Below are 22,140 nucleotides of genomic sequence, written 5' to 3'. Positions count from 1 at the left end.
GAAAGTATAGGGGAAAATGAGCAAATGGTTTCGTTTTACATGATTTTACATGAAAAACAGAATCTACTCTCAATTTATCGGAGTGAATTTATAATATGATGATGATAAAATCCGCCAATAGATATCATGAATTGATGATGCGTATTAATAAGCGAGTATCGGCTAGGCAACGTGGTTTAATCACTTGGGTTTTTAGGTGGATCCACAATGTGAGTTGCGATAGTAACCAGCTTCCAAAGTTTCCAAGAAAATAAGAAAATGTCTTAAAATAACAATGAATCGCTTCGGAATAGCTTGAGTTTAGAAACAATAATCTTACCAACCTCTGTGAAGAACGACAATTCCTTTTATAATTGCATCCATATTTACAATATTTAGATTTCTTATTGAACATAAGAGGTTTTCAAAAACTAGGATTTGGTAATCCTAATACCGTCCATTCCTATTCGGCAATTGATCCAAGTAATTGCAGATTACAGATCAATGATAATTAATTGAACATACAAAATCTATTACACTACTAAATTAAGGTCTGTAAATAGAGGAAATCTTCATTTCATCTACAACTATCAGGAGAAAAACACAATATGTTATAAAACATTTAATTTGAACGCTTCAACCGTTACTTTAGGTGTAAAAAAACATTGGATTCACAATTCATCTTTCATCTGCAGGAATAAAAAAGAATCAAGGACTGTATGGCGCATGACCAATCAATTCGATGCTTTCACTGTTCAAAAACGTTTGTGTTTGAATTGATATACGAGTGATCGCATTGTCCTGCTGAAGAATGAATCTTCTCCTCCCATTGCTTCCCCTGAGTTTTTTCTGGCAAACAAATGCCGGTGTACCATACAGAATTAACCGTTCTACGATTCTCTAATGGAACGGTGGCAACATGTTCCAAAGAACAGGCAACTATTTGCAATTCGAAGCTATATGCGCGAACAACTTTTGTTGGATTTGGCTCATCTTAAAAGACTGATACAGATTGTCAAAAAAATATTCCTCTGTACATATACTCACATACATGCATACTTGTAGATACTAAATATTTTTGTCTATTTTCAATTGTTAAGTTTACAGTTTGTTTTGACCCAATTTTATTGTGTTTGTGCTATGATTTCATTTTCTTCCTCTAATATTTTTCTTCATTCATTCACCCATTGTATCAATTTTTTGTCCTGTTCGTCTATGTCTGTCTATGGATTTTGGCCTGTCTGTCAGTGTTTTGCGTTGCTTGCTGTCTTCGTTACATGATGCATTCGTTTATGATGTGGTATTGGTCTTCGGATGTGTTGACTAGATCCCAGTCTGTCTCAGATAGAAAAGTTTGTAGTATTCCTGCATATGTTCATGACCCGATATTAATTAAAGTCGTTTCCCAATTTAGATCAAATCGTATCTCGTTTACGGCCTTTGTAGTACAATTTGTAAGTTTTCCTGCGTCTACTGTCCACGTCTCATTTCATCAGCCAGTTCTCAATTTTGTTGTCTTCTTCAGTCGTCTTCTGCTAATATATTTAGTCTCTAGTGCTCTTTTATTTTGTTCATCTCCTGCTAGTTGGTGCGCAACCTTAATTTCTGAGTCTTCTCTTTGTTTGTGTTGTATATAACATTTCACCCCTTGTGTCATCTCTAACGTATTTTTTAGTGGTATTAGTTTTGTGTTTAGTTTGTTTTTCCGTTGGGGCTGTGTTACTCCTCTTATTGCAGCTTTTTTTATCTAATTGTTGTATATTTATCTACTCCCATTTGTCTGCTTTGGTCTCGATGAATTGTGAATGTTTAGTGTCCTGGTCTTTCTGTGAGTATTCGAATCTTTAACGTCGCGTCGTGTAGAATATGTTTTGTCTGTGGACCGTATTCTTTCATGTTTTTAGTTATAGACCCACAGAAGTATCTGTGGGTCTCAGTTGTTTCTATTGTCAAGGGGATACATCCAGCTATTACTTGCATGGCTGCTGTTGGTGTCGTTTTGTAGACTTTGGTTATCGTGCGTAGGAATGATCTTTCGTTTGCGTTCAGTTGTTTAGTAATTCTTGTATCTTGTGTTCTGGGTCCCCGAATTTTTGCGCTGTAAGGAACCATTGGTTTCATGGTTCCTTCGTAAATGTGTCCGTAAGATATCTTGTTTTGTCATTTTGTTTTGTTTTGACTAGCTTTTGCAGGACTTCCATACTGATATCCATTTCTCCCCGAGATGTTTTAGTGAAGTTTCTGATACTATTCATATCTGGTCGTCTTTCGAGGTACCGCAATCGAATTTTTTATCATTCTAATACACCAATTGACATGAACTTTTTTCATTATAAAATTATGCGGTTTTTAATGCAAACAAATTATTTTGATTATGAAATGATGATGCAATATTTAATTTTTGCCAGTAGAATTAATGCCCAAGAATGCCTCAATGTCATATTACAAAGAGCATCGATGTTTTCTTGAAAATCATCGTGTAACCAAGTCGAAGAGAGTTGATAGGCACATTGTTGTTAGTTGTTTTTGTTCTTTGAGGAAGAGTTCTTGGGCTGGGATCGAAATTTAGTTACTAGATAATTTACCTGATCCGATATCATCGTTTAGGAGAAGCTCTATAGTTTACTAAATATATAAGAAAAATTTTTAATTACCATATTAAACCGCAAATATCGTAGCGAAGATACTTACGATAATTCTTAATGCGTAACTAACATCGGCGTGGAAGATTTTATACAAAGCGAACACGTGTCGGAGGTAGTTCCCTCGTTCTTCATACAAGGGGGATTAAATATACAATATAACAGCATTATTAATTAACCTAGGTGCAGATAACGACAGCTTTGTAAGCCCTCGCTAACTGAATTACGCATCATTTATCAATAAATTCAATTAACTATTGCTATTTATATTTGAGTGTCCGGTATAATTAGAATTAATGGGACAGAAAAATAATTCAACTGTCAGTTGTTTCTGTCAAACGGTAAAGGTTCAATTTTATGGGTTTCATTTTATTATTATTATCGATTTATGCTTAAAAAATTAGTCATTTGTCTTTAAGTATAGTGGAAATCCGATTAACTTAACTAAATGTTGTCGTAGGGGATTCGGATAATCGAATATATGAAGGAAAGTATTTAGAAATGATATTTTTTGTACTTATTTATGTCCATTCATACATATTTTCTTACTGCATATATACTGGTTCGAACTCGTCCACGATATAGGCCGTGAAGCCGGTTTTGTTCGGTTAAAATGGAATTCTAAAATTTGGTTCATTCTTCTTCACACAAAGGTGTTCACTTAGGATTACCTGATTCTTTTGATGGTATTATCCTTCAAGGTTTGGATAACAGATCCTATTTTCCACTCTTTCTTTTTAATTAACATTGTGGCTTTCTTTGTGCTTGTTTTCTTAGTTTCTACGTCACTGATATTTTTCGTCAGATATCTGCCCAGTTTTTTAGATTTCGAAATTCGAAATAACAACATGTTTAGATGAAGGTTCATATTTTGAAGTAAACCACTGAATGGTGAATTACGTTGCTGCTAGATTTTCTACACTCTTAAATAAAAACTTATAAAATGACTTCTCTCTACCATTATGGGATATTTTCTATTTTTTGTCAATACAAAACAGAAAATATATGATGCTGAAACAAATTGTACGATATTTCCACATTTTTATTGTTTTTGAGAATTATGTGGATGTTTAATGGAAAATATTTGTGAAAAAACATAATTACTAAATTGTAGATCTACTAGAATTTGTTGAATTCATTATAGAACCAGTTAATTTTGTTAAAAATAAAATTTTTGTAGCCGTCGTTATTATTATTGTATATTAGATCAGTAATTTGTTACTACATTTTGACTCTTCCTCGTACGATCTCCATTATTTTATTGCCTAAAGCCTTACGTGAGTGGAAATACATCCTCATCCCCAACGATCTCTCCCCCTCGATAAGCCTATGCATAATTTAACCGATTTGTTTTAGCCGTATATGAAAACAAGGATCTGTTTACTTTGAAGGACGAGGATGGCATATTTTCATTCCCTGTACGTTTTTAAGGATAAAGAAGGAAGTGGAAAAACAACTAACGACAGACATTCTAACCGTCAACTCTCCTGGGACATTAGATATGTAGATGGCTTTTCTGTGTCCCGAGTCACTGTGATGGGTATTTTTTTGAAGAATTGATCAGATTTCTCAGAGAGAAACAATTTTTGCTCAGAAATAATTTTAATAGGTTTATTCATTCCGTTTCTTCCAAAATGAGAACGGGATGATATGAAATTTGTGAATAAAAATCTTTTTTATTATATTTAACTGTGGCCATTACCACTAGTCACAATACACAATATGAGGACTTTTCCATGCCTTTGAATCAATCGTCGAAGTATTTTTTCCATTCCTATTGAGGTACCTCTAAAACATGTGATTTGAATGCACCAACCGCTTCTTCAGGTGTGGAAAAACCTCGCAATTTATTTATGATCTGCTGAAAGAGGATCATAAGATGCAAAACAATTAAATGAATAGAAAACAACTTAGGAGATACTGTTCTTAGATAACCATGTGTAAGTTAAGATTGGCCAATGTATCATCAATTTGATTCCAATTTTGCCAGGTGTTACTATTTAGATTTTTCACGTACGCTTTTAGATCTCTCGTCTCCAATAATATTAAATGGCAAGCAGTACATCGTTTTAAACGTATTTATAATACATAATCATTCATATCAATTTTTTTCAAACTAACGATGTTTTTGGTGGTTGAAATTTGAGTTTCGCTTTTAGTAAATGGCAGGTACTTTGGCTGACATCCTGATTGCCCTATATCGGGGACTTATTTAAGGGAGCGTCTTTAAACTCTTCAAAGTATTCTCCTTCCATAGTCCAAGTAGCGTCTGCATGTGGAGTCAGTCATAGTACCAGTACGTAGGGTGTTGCTAAAAACAAATGTCGCCCAGGTATAGGAATGACATCAATCCTCACATTTTTCTTGAATAAAATACAGTTTCCATTAAAAATGAATGTCTGAGCAGGTATTTTGACAAACCACCTAGTCGGGTCTCTTTTTTGTATTGTGATTTCATCGATACAGTCAATCGGGATGTTAGGCAACGGAATTGAAATGTTACTTCTTCAAAATTTGGAAGATAATCTAGATGACTTTGGACAATTAGAAATAAGACTATTACTTTGCAGGTCGTAATATAGATGAGAAATATCCCTGTAGATGGAAATGATAACGCCTTCCAATAGAATGGCCATCTCGATCACTGACCTAACACCTAAGGATTTTTTTCTGTGAGGACATTGAGGTCTTAAAACAATGAATGCTTGATGTTTATAGAACAATTTTCCCTAATACGTTTCTTCAAGTCGTCAGTACGAAGATGGCCCCAAAAGTACCTGTCCCAACAAAGAAAATACAAAAATTTTGAAAAAAAATATATTCATTTTTCAACGTGATCTCCTTATAGCATATGCTTTTCCCAGCGATGTTTAATATGTTCGATACACTTTTTTTAATGAGAATCTTCAAGGACCTCATAATGGCCATTAACTGCTGACATCACCTCTCCATTTTTGGAGTCTTGAAACAGAAAATGATCCAAGTAGGCTAAATCTGGCGAATAGGGTGCGTGAAACTCCAATTTATTGATTTTTCGCCTTTGCAATGACGGATGTGTGAGCTGGTGCATTGTCTTGATGAAACAACAGTTTCTTGTGAACCAAATGGTGTAATTTTTGCTTGACTTCTTCCTTCAATTGTTGTATTAAGTTTGTATAATACTCGCCGTTGATAGTTTTTTCTGTTTTAAGGTGGTAATTAAAAATTATCCTATATGTATCCCAAAAAACCGACGCCATGATCTTGCCTGCAGATGGAACGATCTTTGCCGGTCATTGGAGCCGATTCTCCCTCATAAGTCCATTGATTTGATTGTACTTTTGTTTCGGGTGTGAAGTGATGGACTAACGTTCCATCCATAGTTAGGAAACGGCACAAAAGCTCGGATGTCTGTGAAAAATTACCATACACTTCTTCACGAAGCTAGTTTTGTTCCATCATGAGGAAACGCAGCACCAATCTTGCACACGGATTTATCAACTTCAAATTTTCAATTTATATTCGATGTACCCGCACGTACGGCCTCGTTTAAAGTCTGCTATCCAATATTTTACTGTTGATAATAACGCAGAAGTCTCATCCAGAGAAGAATCTAGTTCAGCTTTTATATTGGTTGGGCTAAGGCTGTTTAAATGGAAGTATTGTACCACATAACGTTGACTAATTTTTTTCATGTTTACATATTTACTGAAAACATTCACTAGCGATGGCTGCCAAACAAATATCAAACAACGTGGCATCTTGAAACAGGATGTATAATTTGTGTAGTTTCTGGTACATTGGTAATTTTTAAGCAACTGCCGCCATATCTTGGTCAGACCACGCACTTTTAGAACCATCCTTGGAGATGGAGCACATTTTGAACAATTATCATAAAATCTTGCTCTTGAATATTTATTGATTGAAAACTAAACTCAAATTTTAATATTTATTCATGTTTACCGTCAAAAACATTCTAAATCCAAAAAAGGTATTCTAAATACTTTCCAAACGTGGTGTAGAGAAGCTTACAAAAGTTCATTTCCACGATGAGCTTTCATTAGTCTAAACATAAAAGTTGAAAAGAAAAGACGGGGAAAGGGACTTTTGAGAAGTATTCCGTACTTTGGAAATTTCACGTATTCAATAAACAGAAAATTCTTGTTTTCACATACCCACTATAAAACTATAAAAATACAGTACTGGCAACCGTAAACAGTAGAAATGAACTACTATTTTCTCCCCTAAAAATACGTGATATTTCATTCAGGAGTTGAATCCTATGTTTATACATCGTTTATTTATTTAATGATGTCCCAACCGCCCCCACAAAATTCTCGCTTCGGTGCAGCCGCTCCCTTTGCTCATAACCGACAGCTAGCGGTAGACAATCACGCTACGCTGCCACTTCGACTTGTATTTCATATAAAACCTCACTTTTATTTCGTTATTTCTGTTGATTCCACTACGCTTTCGTTCCATATTCAAACCGGTATTGTTGAACAAAACAATTAATACTTCTTGTAGTATTGATACATATTTATCAAAATGTATGTGTTTCCACGTATTTACTATATTTTGATATGGCAATAGCGCTTGTTCGTTTCTCGCAAGCTGTTTTTATTATAAATGACGAAGGGCTAAGCTTTGTGTACCTGCAGGAAGTTCTGTAAATGGAATGTAATTCATTATTAATACTAAGCAGACCTTTCGCTTCTGCCTTTAATTAAATATTAACAATCTTACTATCTAAAAATATTAGTCATTGCCGGAAATGATTCCATTATAGGATTTTTGAGAAGAATTGGCATATAGGGGTAGTTGAGGGCGATTGGGTGAACGTAAAAACATGAAGAAGTTATTAATTCGTAGCGAAAAGTATGTAGCAAATCTCAATCAATTATATTTTAACAATTTTCGAGTGAAAGATACTAGATGGTTCGAACTAGAGCTTCACTGTTAACATGAAACAAATATGAGTCCATAATACTTGGGAAATGAACTATCGGCACTTAGAAGCACTATTTACGAGGATAATCCTAGAAGTACCTGGCTCGACAAAAAAAAAGAGTTTTGGAAAAGAATATATTTATTTTTCAACGTAATCTCCTTTTAATTCCCTAGCGATGCTCAATCAGTTCGCTACCTTTTTCATAATGAATTGTCAAGATCCTTAAAATAGCCAATAACTGCGGACATGACCTCTTTATTGTCGGAAAATATTTAAGAACCGAGCCATTTTTACAAGTTTAAGAACAGAAAATAATCCTAAGTGCCTGAAACTGGCAAAGGAGGTAGAAATTCACTTTATTTCATTAATTTTGGCCTTCGCAATAACGGATGTATGAGCTGGTGAACTGTCTTGATGAAACAACACTTTCTTCTTAGCCAAGCGCGGCCGTTTTGGCTTGATTTCTTTGCTCAAACGTTGCAATAAGTTAGCATAATACTTGCTGTTGATAGTTCTTTTTGCCAGATAATCAATGAAAATTATCCGACGCACATCCCAAAAAACCGACGCCTGCAGATGGAACGATCTTTGCCGGTCATTGGAACCGATTCTCCCTTTTTAGTTCATTGATTTGCTTGTACTTTTGTTTTGGGTGTGATGGACACACGTTTCATCCAAGGTTATGAAACGGTGCAAAAATTGGGCTTTATTTTTATGGAAAATTGCCACTCGATGAAAACATCTTCACGAAGCTGTTTTTGTCTCGTTTTTTCCAAACGCAGCACCTATCTTTCTCATCTCAAACCTAAAACATATGCTGTACAGATTGTGTAGTTTCCAATACAGTGGTATTTTGTTAAGCAATTACCGCCATCTTTAGGTCACGTAAGGTACTTCTCGGACAGTGACATATGTACCGAACAAGAAGGCAATATTAAAGTCGTACTGATATGGATGAGAAGTTTTTAATTAGACGATAATAATATAAATGTTATTGATCACAATTTTTTTAATGTCGGGTCATTCATTTCTCCCAAACCAAGACTATTATAATGCAATAAAAGCTCGCCGAAAAAAAATCAGGTTCATTTTCTATGAAGAGAAGACTTTGTCTCAACCAAATCTCAAGAAGAGACAATATCAGACGAAAAAAATATGAGCGTAGAAATTGTGAACTGGCTTAAAATATGTTGGATGAGGTTCAAAAGGAATGAACCTTTTCTATTTGGAGAAAAATGAAGACCAAAATAACTTGAAGCAAAATTAATAATAAACTTCAAAGAGAATAACCATCTATTCACTTGTCAAAGTAAAAAGCAAGCACAAGTTGGTAAACCCTTTTACACTTAAGTAAATCGAGGGGTGCTTGCCGTGTGGAGATGCCCGGGAAACACGTGTTTTGTTAGCTGATTTCAGAGGCTTGAACTCTTGGGCATCTGCAAGCTAACTAGGTCTTGCAAAAACTGCTCTAAGCTCTGCAAGTTTCTGGTTAACTTTGAAATAACTATTAGTCAAATTTCTCTCTTCTTTATTGAGTTGTGCAGCTTTAGGGTATGCTTGGGAGCCGAGCTCCACATTTGCAAGCAATATTCCAAAGATGGACGAATCTAGGGCTTGTATGGGATTAGAAACTTTTTCGGAGTATTTAGTTTTGTGGTCTTGAAGAGGACGGCTATGAGTAAATCGGCACGTGACTATGCCAGGTCATATTGCTTTCAACCTCCTCATAAATCTTGTTACTAGTGTATTTGAATGTCTTCATTTTAACTATCACTTTTTAGATAAAATTTCATTTCAGTTAAACTTGGGACTATAAAAATCTGGATTTAAATTTGCTCCAGTTTCCATTTCTTTTAGTATGCTACTTTTGAAAATGGTATACGTCCATGTGGAACTAAAAAATTGCTTATTTCTCGAGTAAATTCAGTAATTATTATTTCAGAATGAAATTTAAATGGTATGTAATGTAAAAATCATCTCTAATATTGATTAAAATTGGTCAGTATTTTAAAATTGATTCAAACCAAACCCTTAAATCTCAATGGAAAAATGAACTTATACCACCATTATAAATCGAACTTATGTCTATTAATATTGACCTTTCCTACAAAATGAGTTGATGAAAGTACTTTCCCAATTACTCAAACATCAATCAGATTTTGTCTACGTAAAAATTATTATCGTTAATGAACATTCGGATTAAAACATTTAATATTCAACAGAAAAATTGATTCTAATTAATATTTAGAAAAGTTTATACGCAATTTCGACATGAGTGCATTATTTTGTACCGTACAATTCGATAAAAAAAGAAATCATGAGTAGTAACAGCTCTAACAGAACAAATTGGGCTCACGGTTCGTTACAGTTAGGGAATGGCCGCCTTATAGCTCTTGTCGAGCGCCTTGAATTTCATGAGAGGGCGAAATCTTCGTAATAATTTTAATTCTCAATGTTCAAGCTATTTGTTGCTTTTGAGGATATATAAACTATTTGAGCTGTCAGATATTTTGAAATCATTAGAAGAATGTCGTGTGGATCACAGAAGTTTTATATCAACGCGACAACAACGGTCAATCTACACTCTCCCACTAAAAAAATGAAGATAGAAAGAGGCGTTAGGCAAGGTGATACTATGTCGCCGAAACTATTTATTATGGAACATGCTTTTAAAACACTACAGTGGGAACATAAGGGTATAAACATAGATGAGGAAAGGCTACATCACCCAAGATTTGAAGATGACATTGTCCTCATAACTGATGAATTAGGCGAAGCAAAAAACATGATACAAGATTTACAAAGCGCAACAAAGTTGATCTAAAAATAAATTTCAATAAAACCAAGATGATGACATATTTAGTCCTAGCCAGCCACTAAATGTGGACAACAAAGATATTCAGATGGTGGAGAGTTATATATATATTTGGGACATGAGATAAAAATTACTACAGACAACCAAACAACAGAAGCACGAAGCTCGAAGCACGACACTTGGATGGGTTTCGTTTGGTAAATTGCGAGATGTGTTCGAAGGAGATGTGTCTTTAACTAATGCGTCCCCCCAGTCCTGACTTATGGCGCGGAGACCCTGACATTAACAACAATTCTTAAATTGCAAATTACACAGCGTAAAATGGAAAGGTCTATTCTCGGCAGCACTATGAAGGATGGGATGAGGAATGACGAATTGCGCTGACGATCTGTAGCTAAAGATATCATAGACCAAATACTGAAATAAAAATGGCTTTGTGCTGGACATGTTGCAAGGATACAAGATAACCGATGGACAAAAAGAATTCTAGATTGGAGACCGAGAACATACAGACGAAATCCAGGAAGACTCCCTACGAGATGGACTGACGATATTAGAAGAATACGGACAAATTGGGTAGCAACCGCTCAGAGCAGAGAAAACTGGAAGCATTTGGAGGAGGTCTATGTCCAGCAGTGGACGAGATAAGGCTGAATGATGATGTTGATGATGATGATGAACTATTTGATCTCTTCTCGTTATGAAATTGAACAAAGATTTGTATCATATGCAGAACAACCCACCAGTACATGACTATAATATTGAGTCAAGGCTAGTGAAGAATGCACTCAATCTTTGAAATGACTACGTCAAAGCATAACTCGATGAATGAATACGTGATAACTTCTTTCATAGGAACACAGTTTTCCTCCATCAAGTCATAGTCATAAAAAAGTGGGAAAACAAAAAGAAATCCAAAATTCTATATTCTATATTCTGTATTCTATAAACTGGTCCCAAAAGGTAGTATCATTAAGTAGACAACAGTTATTTGTATGCTTACTGGAGACTGTTTGATGAATATTGGAGCACCTGAGAAACTCCCAACAGTCGTTTGTTTGTCCAAAGAATCAAAGGAAACCGCCAGACACATCCTTCGTGAGTGTGATTTTTCCATAGATAGAGGCTATGATACTCACATTGAAGTTTCTATATACGACAACTTTAAGTCGCTGCTTTTTGATAGGTCAACGCAGGTTAACACCATAGCTCTCACGTCCAAGCTTATCTAAACTAATATAAGGTTCCAAAATTATCACCAATAAGGAATGGAAAATAAAAATGTATACGAAAATATTCGTAAGAGTTTGTAATTTGTAATTTCCAAATTTTTCTAATTGATTTCAAAATCTTTGTTTAACATAGTTGCCATAGCTATTCCTCACCTTTTTCATTGGTCCATTTCATTCGTTTCGTTGTTATTTTTAAAAGGTACCTGTATTTCTAATCTATTTATTTTGTTTCTACTTTACTTTATTGAATTATCAAATACCTTGATATTCTATGTACATCATGAATCAACTTTGATAGTAGTTTCTAGACAAATTTTGGAAAGTTACGTTTACTGGGTACGAGCTTAAATAAATACACTGTCGAGTTGAATTCTGTCTCTAAATTCTATAATTATATTATTTTTCTCGAATTCAATAACCTGATGATGCTGAATGAAGGGACATTTCACCTACAATGCTATTTCTCATTATTTTGTTTGTTATTTTATTTTAAACTCAATCAAAAACTAATAACAGAAAGCAGGAGGAGTGTATTTGAGTTGTGGAACTGCAGGAAGCGTTGCCTGCTGCGACTAAAATTGCAAACGAACAATGACAAAGAATATTTCAATGAGATTTTCTGGGTTTCATTAAATAGTGGGAAAGCGGTCTTGTCAAGTGCAGCTGTTTTACTTTAACTTTAGACAAAGGTGAATTGGTCATTAGTTTGGAAACAGTTATCATACAACTTGTTATTATTTATCCATAATAGAAAGCAGATAAATTGTACGAGAAATGATTGATGGAATTCTATTCTGGGAATTTTTATTTTGGAAATAAAATTCACTCAACAACGAAAACAGTTCTCGTTCCAGAAATATCAACATGGATGTGGTCACTTGATGCTCTAAAAAAAAATAGTTTCTGACAGCTCTTCACCACTTCAATATCAACGAGACGAGGTCTGGCTATTAAATAACGAGACTCGTTACGAAAAAGGGTTTTATTATAAAAATTATTCTACATTCCAATGCTTCCCTTCAATATACTCCCTTTCCCTCGCCACACACCTTTCCATACGTTTTTCCCATTGATCGAAGCAGTGTTGAATGTATACTTTGGTGGGGAACTTTAGGAGCTCCGCCGTTTTTTGCTTTACCGTTCCCATCGACTCAAATCAAAGCAGATCTTCTGCTAACCTTTCAAAGAAATATGAGCAGATCCGTTGACGCAAGAGCTTTTGACTAGAACTCAGATTTTTTGGCACCAACTTCGCACATACTTTTGACATGTGTAATTCCTCGTGTAAAATCTTTTTAACCATTTCTTTATCGGCGTTAACACTCTAGGCAATAATCCGGATGCTCATTCGATGATCAGCACGCACAATTTGGTTGATTTTGGTCACCTTTTCCGGAGTTAAAACCGTCACAGGGCGACCTGGGCGCTGGTCATCTTCAGTGCGCTCTCGACCTTCACTAAAGCGCTTACACTACTCAAAAACACGCGCACGAGATTGAGAATTATCCCCATATGTCTCTTGTGAAAATTTATAGCACTCACTCGGAGTTTTTTTCAATTTAACGAGGAATTTGAGATTGATACGTTGCTCATATTTTTCGTCACACATGGTTTTCGGCACGTTCGTTTCAAACCGCTACTGCACAAATACTATTATAGTGACGGAAACGTGTTTTGGAAAGTGCATAGATAAGATATCTGGATACCCAATGCACTACTCGTTTTTCATCCCATCCGTCTAGCCGCGCAGACACGTTATTTAACAGCTAGACCACATACATTATTCCTTTTTTACCTGCCTCGATTTATTGTTCAACAAATTCAATTGTTATATTCTTTTTTATTTGTTGTACTAAAAGAATTTCCTGTGCTTCCATCCATATTTATAGGAAACATTTCTAAAAGAATAGTAGATTGTTGTTTGAGAATATTTAAAATTATTTTTGAACACATTTCAGTAGATTTCATCATCTGTGTTATTCAATATTTTTAACCAAATCTCTGACTCAAAACATCTCTTTGCATTCGACTCGATCATTTCCTCTTAAAAGATTTTATTTTCTTTGGAAGACCAGGTAACAACAACCTACCATCATGTGACGATAACAGTGACCCTGAAATCAAAGGTAAATAGTTTACTCTGCCTATAGTAACACCACAACAAAATCAAAAAAAGTTAATTTGACACTATTATGTCAAAATTGGTCGAATTGCCTTTTTTCTTCCCTGTTCGGATCAACATTTTTTATGCAAATTCGTGTTATTATATTATTATATCCCGCATCCCATTAATCGTCGATTTTTTTAATAGTTTCAGATGAAGTTCATAAAATACATGAGAGAGACTGTAATATTTATCATTTTTTTCGTTTTTTTTTCTATGAATTTTTTGTATTCCATATATTTGGAATTAACTTCTCACTATTATTTAATATAATGAAAAAAGTCAAAATAAATATTTTAGTAACGTTGTAGGAATTTTCGAAACTGAATAAGCAAACGATGAAATCTCCCTCGAATTTTTCTACGGATTGTGATTTAAGTCTCCTCACCAAGAATTTCAACGACATATCAAATTTTTTCCATCATAATATGATATAGCATGAAATGCATAAATAAGGGTGACAATATATGTTGTGGGCGATACCGCAAACACCTGCTACAGATGATTATTTCTCACAGGGCTGGCGCCCTAAGAGAAAGCTTATACAGTAAGAATGTTAGGGCGAGAAGCATTAACGTAATGCTTTCTTTGTAAAAGTATCTTTTGAGGGGTTGACTGAGAAGTTTAGGTGAAAATGGTATACATTAATTTTTTGTTTGTAATTTATTGTATAACTTGGAACAATTAAAAAGGTGGGAAAATATCAAGATGGAAATAAATTAATACAAGTTTTAGGTTATTTGAGTAAAATGAGAACAAAATTTAGAATTTCTTAGGAAAAAACAGAAGTTTAGAGCTCTTCCATTTTTTTATCGTGACGAATCACCCTTCATGACTTCTTATCGTTTTCTTTCTTCACGTTTCTATACGTTTATACAGCTTTTGACCTTATTATAGTTCTTGTTGTATTATTGATCATGTGACTAACAATTTTTCCATGTCTCCTCTCACGTTTTTTTTCAGCTGTTAGTTTACGAAGCAGAAAAACTGTCCTGCAACAACTTCGTTTTCTCACGTATTAACTGCTCCGGCTTTGAACTTAATATCTACTATTTATACCAGGCTTATTATTGTCAAATCATTCACTGATTTCGTATGAAAATATGATCAAACGTCTCACCATTTCTGGAACAACTACTACTTGATCAAATATGCACGACGTTATTCACTTCCGTCCCGGAAACATGTATCTCAATTGTCTATTTGACGTTGATGCGAACATTCCTTTGATTTGTATTACAAATGTTGGATGATACAGAAAGGGGTCGTTGTTGGTTCCAGTTACACAAAGATAGAAGCTTCAATTAACTTAATTGATTTCGGACGGTAATTTGTATATTTTATATCTTGTAATATAATCTCCAACTTGTGGAATTGTCTGGTATGAAATTAGAAACTGAACAATGCAAGATTAGAGTACTCGTTCAATTAATTAGAAATTCATTCATATTTTAATGTTTTTATCTATTTGTCCTAGGAAAAACGAGAATCCGATAGCAAATCTTATATATCGAGGCAACTTTTTAAGAAGCACTTAAAGCTAGAAAATTTTCGAGGCTCTGACAACTGAATGACTGTCAAAATAACCACTTATGGGGGTAAGGAGTCAGAACGGCGAACGGCATAAGGATGCAAGATGCATTGAAGTTCAAATTGTGATATTACCTGCAATATCATCTTCAGTAAGAACAGCTGTGATCGATGTTAAAAATGCAATTGATATTAATAACATCCTACTACAGAAATCAATAAAAATGGAATGTCAAAAGTATCTAGGAACCAAGGAAAACACACAATATTATAATGAGAGATTGAACATCAGAATAACAGGAATCAGGGAAGCTCGTTGGGTGAACTGTGGTGAGGTTATTTAGGAAGTAAAGACAGCTAATATTTTCCTGGAGTTGCAATTTTTACTAACGAGATAATTCTACAAATGGAAACAAACTATGGAACGCTCAAATTAATCCAAGTATACGCTCTAGCATAATATGAAAGCGATGATGAAGTGAAGTACATCTACAAGGACATCGAAGAGGTCACGAGGCTGGGCGATATAATTGTAAACATCGAAGAAGATATACGTAACAATGTACGGATCGAAAAGAGCATGGCGAATGAAAGAATCATCTCTGACAATTCTACATACCCTCTTTAAATTTTTAAAGTTTCAAAGCGCTGCTTGTACGTATACAAATCACCACAAGATTACAAAGAACGTATAGGATCAAATTGATGATATTCTCGTCAACCAAATATAAAAAGATGTAGTTAATCTTGTTGTTATCGAGATGATGATGAAGCTTGAGGGACTTTGAATCTCGCCAAACCGAAAACGTATTGATGCCAGCTTACTAAGAAATAATATTATGGACGATATAAATTAATACTTGGATACTCGGCAAATCAGAGCAACTAAGATGGCCTTAAACGAAGCTATCATAGTACCTTGTGAGAATCATCTGAAGCTTTAAAGAAAAACACAGCGGAAGGAAATCTTAGTGCGTCTGAAAGAAAGAAGGAATCTGAAAAATATCGAGAGTTAAAAATTAATGGATAAAAGAAAAATTCACTGAAATAGAGAATTTGCAGAAACTACTCACATAATGTGCAAAAAAATAAAAGAGATTACAGGATCTGGTCAGGGACAAAGGTAAAACATCTTTACATATGAAGAACGAAATATTGGACATAGAAGATGAGCTGATCCTATGGGACGAATATATTAAAACGTCTTTCAAAAAGAAGAGAAAATTAGTACCAACAGTAACACTGAAATAGGATCATCTACTTTACAGGAAGAAGTGAAATTAGTAATACAATCAGTTAAAGATGGAAAAGTACCTAGTTGAGGCAACCTTCATACAGATGCGATGTAAGTAATATCAAGAGAATGGTTTCAATCAACGTTTCTCAGTATTCCACAAAAACATGATTTCAAAAAATGCTATACTATGAGCCCAATGAGCTACACGCTAAAGATCTTTCTTGGAGTCAGATACATAGTAAGACGTAAAAAATAATTTTGTTACAAGGGAGGATTTGTTTGCCAACAAAGTCTTGATAGGTAAAAGTTCTGACTGCTCCATGGAATTACTGTTTGAAATAGGTACAAGAAGCTTCTTAGTAGCCTCGATCGGAGCTTGGTGCGGAGAATATGGGTGCTCAAGTGCTATGAATTCAGTCATTTTGTATAGTATAGAATCTTAAGCCCTCAATGCGTATTTGTTTCTAGGAAAATTGAAAAGAACGTAGATGTCATTCATTGAATGAAAACAAGGAAACTTCAATATCTTGGCTACATCATCAGAGTTCAATAATATGAGATCCCACAGCTCGTAATTTAGGGAAAAATTGTAGGAAAAAGATCTATTAGAAGGAAAAGGATGTCTTGGATTAGGAACCTAAGAAAACTGATTAACGTCACATAATCTCATGACTTATTAAGGGGGCACAATTACCAAAATAGTTGATATCCAACCTATGGGAAAAGAATCTCAATAATTCCAATAATTCTGAAGCAGCTTTACAATATATTATGTCCTTTTTGATTTAGTTCAATATTCCATTAGAACAATTTATTTTTGAGGAAATACTTGTACATATGGTTAGGAAAGATAATTCACATTTTAATGTTTATGACTTTTTTGTTATTTGCTCAAAATAACTAAGGTGAATTTTCTGGAGCCGTTGATGATATTCATTCTAAACACACTGTCTACAGTCCTACTACATCTTATCGAAACGCGCATCAAACAGTGTAATTGTTGTAGTGGTGGTGTAAACAGTGTGTTCAGTATTTCATAAAGACAACAATTGCAATGGATGTTAGACTGGTCTGTTACAAAACGTAAAGAAAAGACGGGACCGCGTAATCGATGATGAGTGTACTACAAGGCAGTTCGAGGATGAGTGCATCTCCAAAACTCAATTTTTACCGATGAGAACGTCAGCGCTGAGGAAACACTGATTTTAGAATCTCGTCGCAGTACTGTAAGTGCATTTTGAATGCAAATTCACACGCTGGGAAGTTTGCACGTGTTACCTGCAGCGCAATGAAGAGAAAGGAGAAAATGTATTGCACCGAATATTCCTCAAAGTCGAGGAGGATGAAAAACGAAGACACTATCAGCGGGAAACGTCTACCCTATTATGAAACATGATGGAAGTAATTGCGGTGATTATGAAATTGAAAAACGAACTGTGAACAAGCAGTGACCTCCAAAACACAGTGAATCTTATCTACCGATCTACAGAAAACGACGCGATGTTCTAATCCTTGCTGCGATATTGCTACGATGGAAACGTTGAACAAATTGGCTTGTGTGACTCTGGAGCACCCTTCTAATAGTTCCGATTTATCGCCATGCGACTATTATTTATTTGGTCCATTGAAAGAGGTACTTGGCGGATCGAAATTCACGAAAAAGCGTGTGTATATTGTGACAAACATTATCTAGAAAAGCGATGAAAAATTTTTGTTATAACAAAATTCTTGTTTATGTTTGAACCACCCTCATACTAACACTAGATCTATGTGAAAATTTCTGTGTACTTGAGAATTGGACAACGTGATCCAGATCGCCGCAAGCGAGTTGACAAGAATTCGAAATATAAATTTGAAAATGTGGAATTTTCTATATCTTAACAATATGTTTTAATAATAATCATAGCTCCAATAATCATTTGACATTATTTTTTCAACACTACCCACTCAATATTCGATAATTAACTCACCCTGTATGTACTCGCCTACATACCGATGTTTATCTCTGTAGCCGAGGTTTGTTCTATCATTATCTCGACAACAAACCTTCACGTTTCGGGGGTAAAGCACCCTATTGTTCCGGGTGTATTAGCCCACCAGCGAGTTCACAGAGGGTATTTCTCCCCTTTTTTACACCCTTTGATATAGTATTATAATAGCATCCGGCAAAATTTGCATTCAGGATTAATTAATATATGCGTACACGTTGATTGCTTTATTGCATTTATAGTAAAAACGTCATTTTTTCAAAAATTTACTCATTTTTAAGTATGTATGATGAGTAGCTATTAAAGTGAATGAATTTTTAATGATTCATAAAATTTATAAACCAACCAGTGAAGACTATTTGAAATAATCCATGTTAAATGGTATCATACAACTTTATTTATATTTATGACATACATTTGGTTTCAGGTTGTAAATAAATAACGTAAATAACGTCGTAAAACGATATATTAGAGAAGTTGAATATAATTATTAAGTATCCTTTCTAAAAATGGAGCAAAAACGTCTAATTTTCCTTATCTCCGGAACTTCAATGGGTTTTGACGAGAATTCAACTATACAACACAATTAAGTTGGAATTTCTGGAACCGTTGGCCATATTCATACTGAACACACTATGTACACTACACTAACACTCACGATTAAACTGTCTGAAGTGCGTTTCGATAACCAAGTTATCGTCTTCTGGAAGGCAACACCTGATTTACCGGTCCGTCCATATTGCAAATGAGCTATGTGCTCTTTAAACCGGACAATAACGGATCTCTTAGTCTGCCCAATATACTTTCGGTCACAATCACTACAGCTAGTTCCATATATACCGCTCTTTTACAAATTTGGTATTTTTTCCTAGGATTATCCATTAATTGTTTTGTCCATTTGTATAAAGGTATCAGAGCAAATTTTTCTTGTTTTTCATTTTTGGGTTTGGCTTTTTAAACCTATGACGATTGATTAACCTATTTACAATTCTTTCATCATAAGCATTAACAGCTACATCCTCAATGAAGGTCTTTTCCTTGTTGTATCTCTTGATGGTAACTCAATTCACTTTCCACTCGCGAAAATTTTGGTTCGTACATTACTAAATTCAATGTAATCATCATCATTATTGGTACTCTAAAATTCCTGTAACAGACGATGTTTTCCTTCTAGGTCGCGAGCAATGTCTTTGTTGAGCCGTTAAGTTTAGTTTTCATAGATCTAGGAATTGTGTTGAGAGCAGATATTGTATTTCAAATTTTACTGGAAAAATATTCGCCAGTCCAAGTTTACCCGTTAACGTTGTTTTCAACCAATAATTAATTCCAGTTGATGATGAGCAAATCGCTGTAAAGCTGGGTAAAATTTGTTACATGGCAATTACATTATTTTGGTTCGTTCTTTTTGCATATCATTCTTGTCGTATCTGTATCAGCACATTAAATCATAGTAGGTTCCAACGGCGACATTATTAAGAGCAGTGATTTGCATATAGTAAAGTTGGTACAAGAATTATCTGATACCTAATGCTGACCACAAAATGAAATTTTGTGAAATAATTGAGGTAGATTTCTATTTTTCAAATAAGATCTTTCCTAAATATTTAGACATGTTTTATTTGGTGGTGGTGTTGTCGAAATTACTTGATTACAGTTTTCCAAGAGAGATACATTCAAAAATATAGCGCCTTCTTGATCTTCTGATTTCAACAGCAATATAACGTATGTTCTGCAAAAGATATTCCGAAAAAAATCAGTTAACACGTACGAAATCAAATGTGCATAATGAATAATACAAATTTTACCTTTTTTGCATAACTTATTTTCTTACCTCTTCGTCAGCTGCCACGGAATTTGTGTGCACCCGGGTCGTACCAGATAACAATTTTTTTGGTAGTGCAAGTATTGATTCTCGCCATCCTGCAAAATAAAATACATAATTAACATATTAGTGGGATTAGTATGATCCTAAAGATCATCTTCATTAGAAACTGTGGTGTAAATTTCATTTGTATTAATAAATACGAAAAAATGAATGAACCTGTCTCCTTACTTGTAAACCTATACGAATTAGATGTGAAACTATAAGTTTCCGATAAAATTTGAGTAAAAATCATGCTACTGAGGCAGGCGGTAAGCATAATTCACGTGATTAATAATTTCGATTACAACACTTTACACAATATAATCTGTTAGATCAATCAATCAAATTTTTCAGTTTCAATTAATCTATTGACTTGAAATTTAGCAAACTTTCTGGCTCTTCATGACAATACGTCATTCAATTACTGCTAGAGACCATGGAGTACAAATGTTTTTTTATAAGCCTGTCATGCCTAACTTAAAACCACTACTTAAAATCACCAAGCAAACTGTCTAGCTTGCCCAGGATAATTCCCTTGTTAGAGCTAGGCATTCAGGATAACGTAGTCTGCAATTTCTTCTTTCTTCATACGCTAGCGGCATTCTGGAAGGTTCGTGATACCTATAGCAAGAAGATTGTGTCTTAGATGACTCTAAATAGTCAAAAGTTGATTGACGAGAGAGGCGTGTCTTACCTTCTCTTATATTAGGTATTCCCATCCATCTCCGCAGGAATCGACGTAGTTTTTTGGTTAGGACTAATTTTTGATGCGTCATTTGCAAAATTGTTGGGCAGAGCAAATGAGAAAAAAATGTGCGATTTGATTTATGCGTGTAGATATAATATTTTCATTCAATTTGAATCAAAATACTAGGGTTTTTCTTGAATGAAAATTGAATTCAGTTGTTTCAAAAGTAAGGTTTCTAATGAGTAGAGCTCATTGGGCCAAGCTAAATCCAGCAACAGCGCTGTGTACATTGGTTCCCTCAATATTCGCGATTCGCCACGTCGTTCAATGATCTAGATCTGGAAATGATGATCGCCGCTCTCACTAAGTACGAGGTTCCAGCAGTATTCCAGTTTCTTTGTTCAAGGAAGTTACTACTCGTGAAGATTCATCGTCAACTGACGGAGGTTTATAGTAGAGAGTGTATATCCGTTCAGCAAACCAGCAGATGGTGCACGAAAAAAAAATGGAGAAGAAGACCGCAGGCTTTGGATGCGGTTGTCCAGAAGATCAACATTGATCCGCTCAAAGACCGGAGGTAAAAATTGATCGCTGGGTCCGTAGTCTGCCGACTTTCGGACACGAGGAGCAACGCCTTCACTGTCCTTCCAAGTTTAATAAACAATTTGAAGGGGAAGGCCACAAGGAGAAGTTGTCATGATAGAAGAAGAGTGTGTATATTATTACACACCTGAAACAAAACCACAATTTTGTCAGAGGCGTTATTCTGGTTCAATACCAACAAAGAAATTCAAATAAACGCAGTCCGCAGAAAACTTAACGCAACCATCTTTGGGGATTGAAAGTGGATACTCTTCAGCGATTCCATGCAAACTGGGATGACAAAAAAATTAAGATAAATATTGTGTAACATTAACCAAACTCCGAAGAACAATCCAGAATCGTCGGGGAGGAAGCTCGACCCCACGTCGCGTCGCTCGTCAAACACATTTAAGTGGACTGTAATGCCTCATTTGTACAGCCGTTAATTAACCTCTAAGATTATTACTCCTTCAGGAAGTCAAATGAAGA

General features: G+C 34.8%; 2 protein-coding genes across 2 annotated transcripts in view; both read right to left on the bottom strand.

The window, feature by feature from the left end:
* LOC130448378 (pyrimidodiazepine synthase-like) overlaps positions 1–22,140 on the bottom strand; it is a 445,274-nt gene that overhangs the window by 334,845 nt on the left and 88,289 nt on the right. The gene's annotated exons all lie outside the window — the stretch shown is intronic.
* Positions 1–22,140, bottom strand: part of LOC130448370 (choline O-acetyltransferase) — a 135,984-nt gene that overhangs the window by 33,292 nt on the left and 80,552 nt on the right. Inside the window, exon 2 of the mRNA XM_056785730.1 lies at positions 20,349–20,437. The gene's annotated coding sequence lies outside the window, so the exon portion shown is untranslated. The remainder of the gene's footprint in view (positions 1–20,348; positions 20,438–22,140) is intronic.

This window comes from Diorhabda sublineata, chromosome 8 (genome assembly GCF_026230105.1).
Source record: "Diorhabda sublineata isolate icDioSubl1.1 chromosome 8, icDioSubl1.1, whole genome shotgun sequence".
NCBI lineage: Eukaryota > Metazoa > Arthropoda > Insecta > Coleoptera > Chrysomelidae > Diorhabda > Diorhabda sublineata.
The sequence above is the reverse complement of the archived record's forward strand: the minus strand, read 5'-3'. Positions and strand labels throughout refer to the sequence as shown.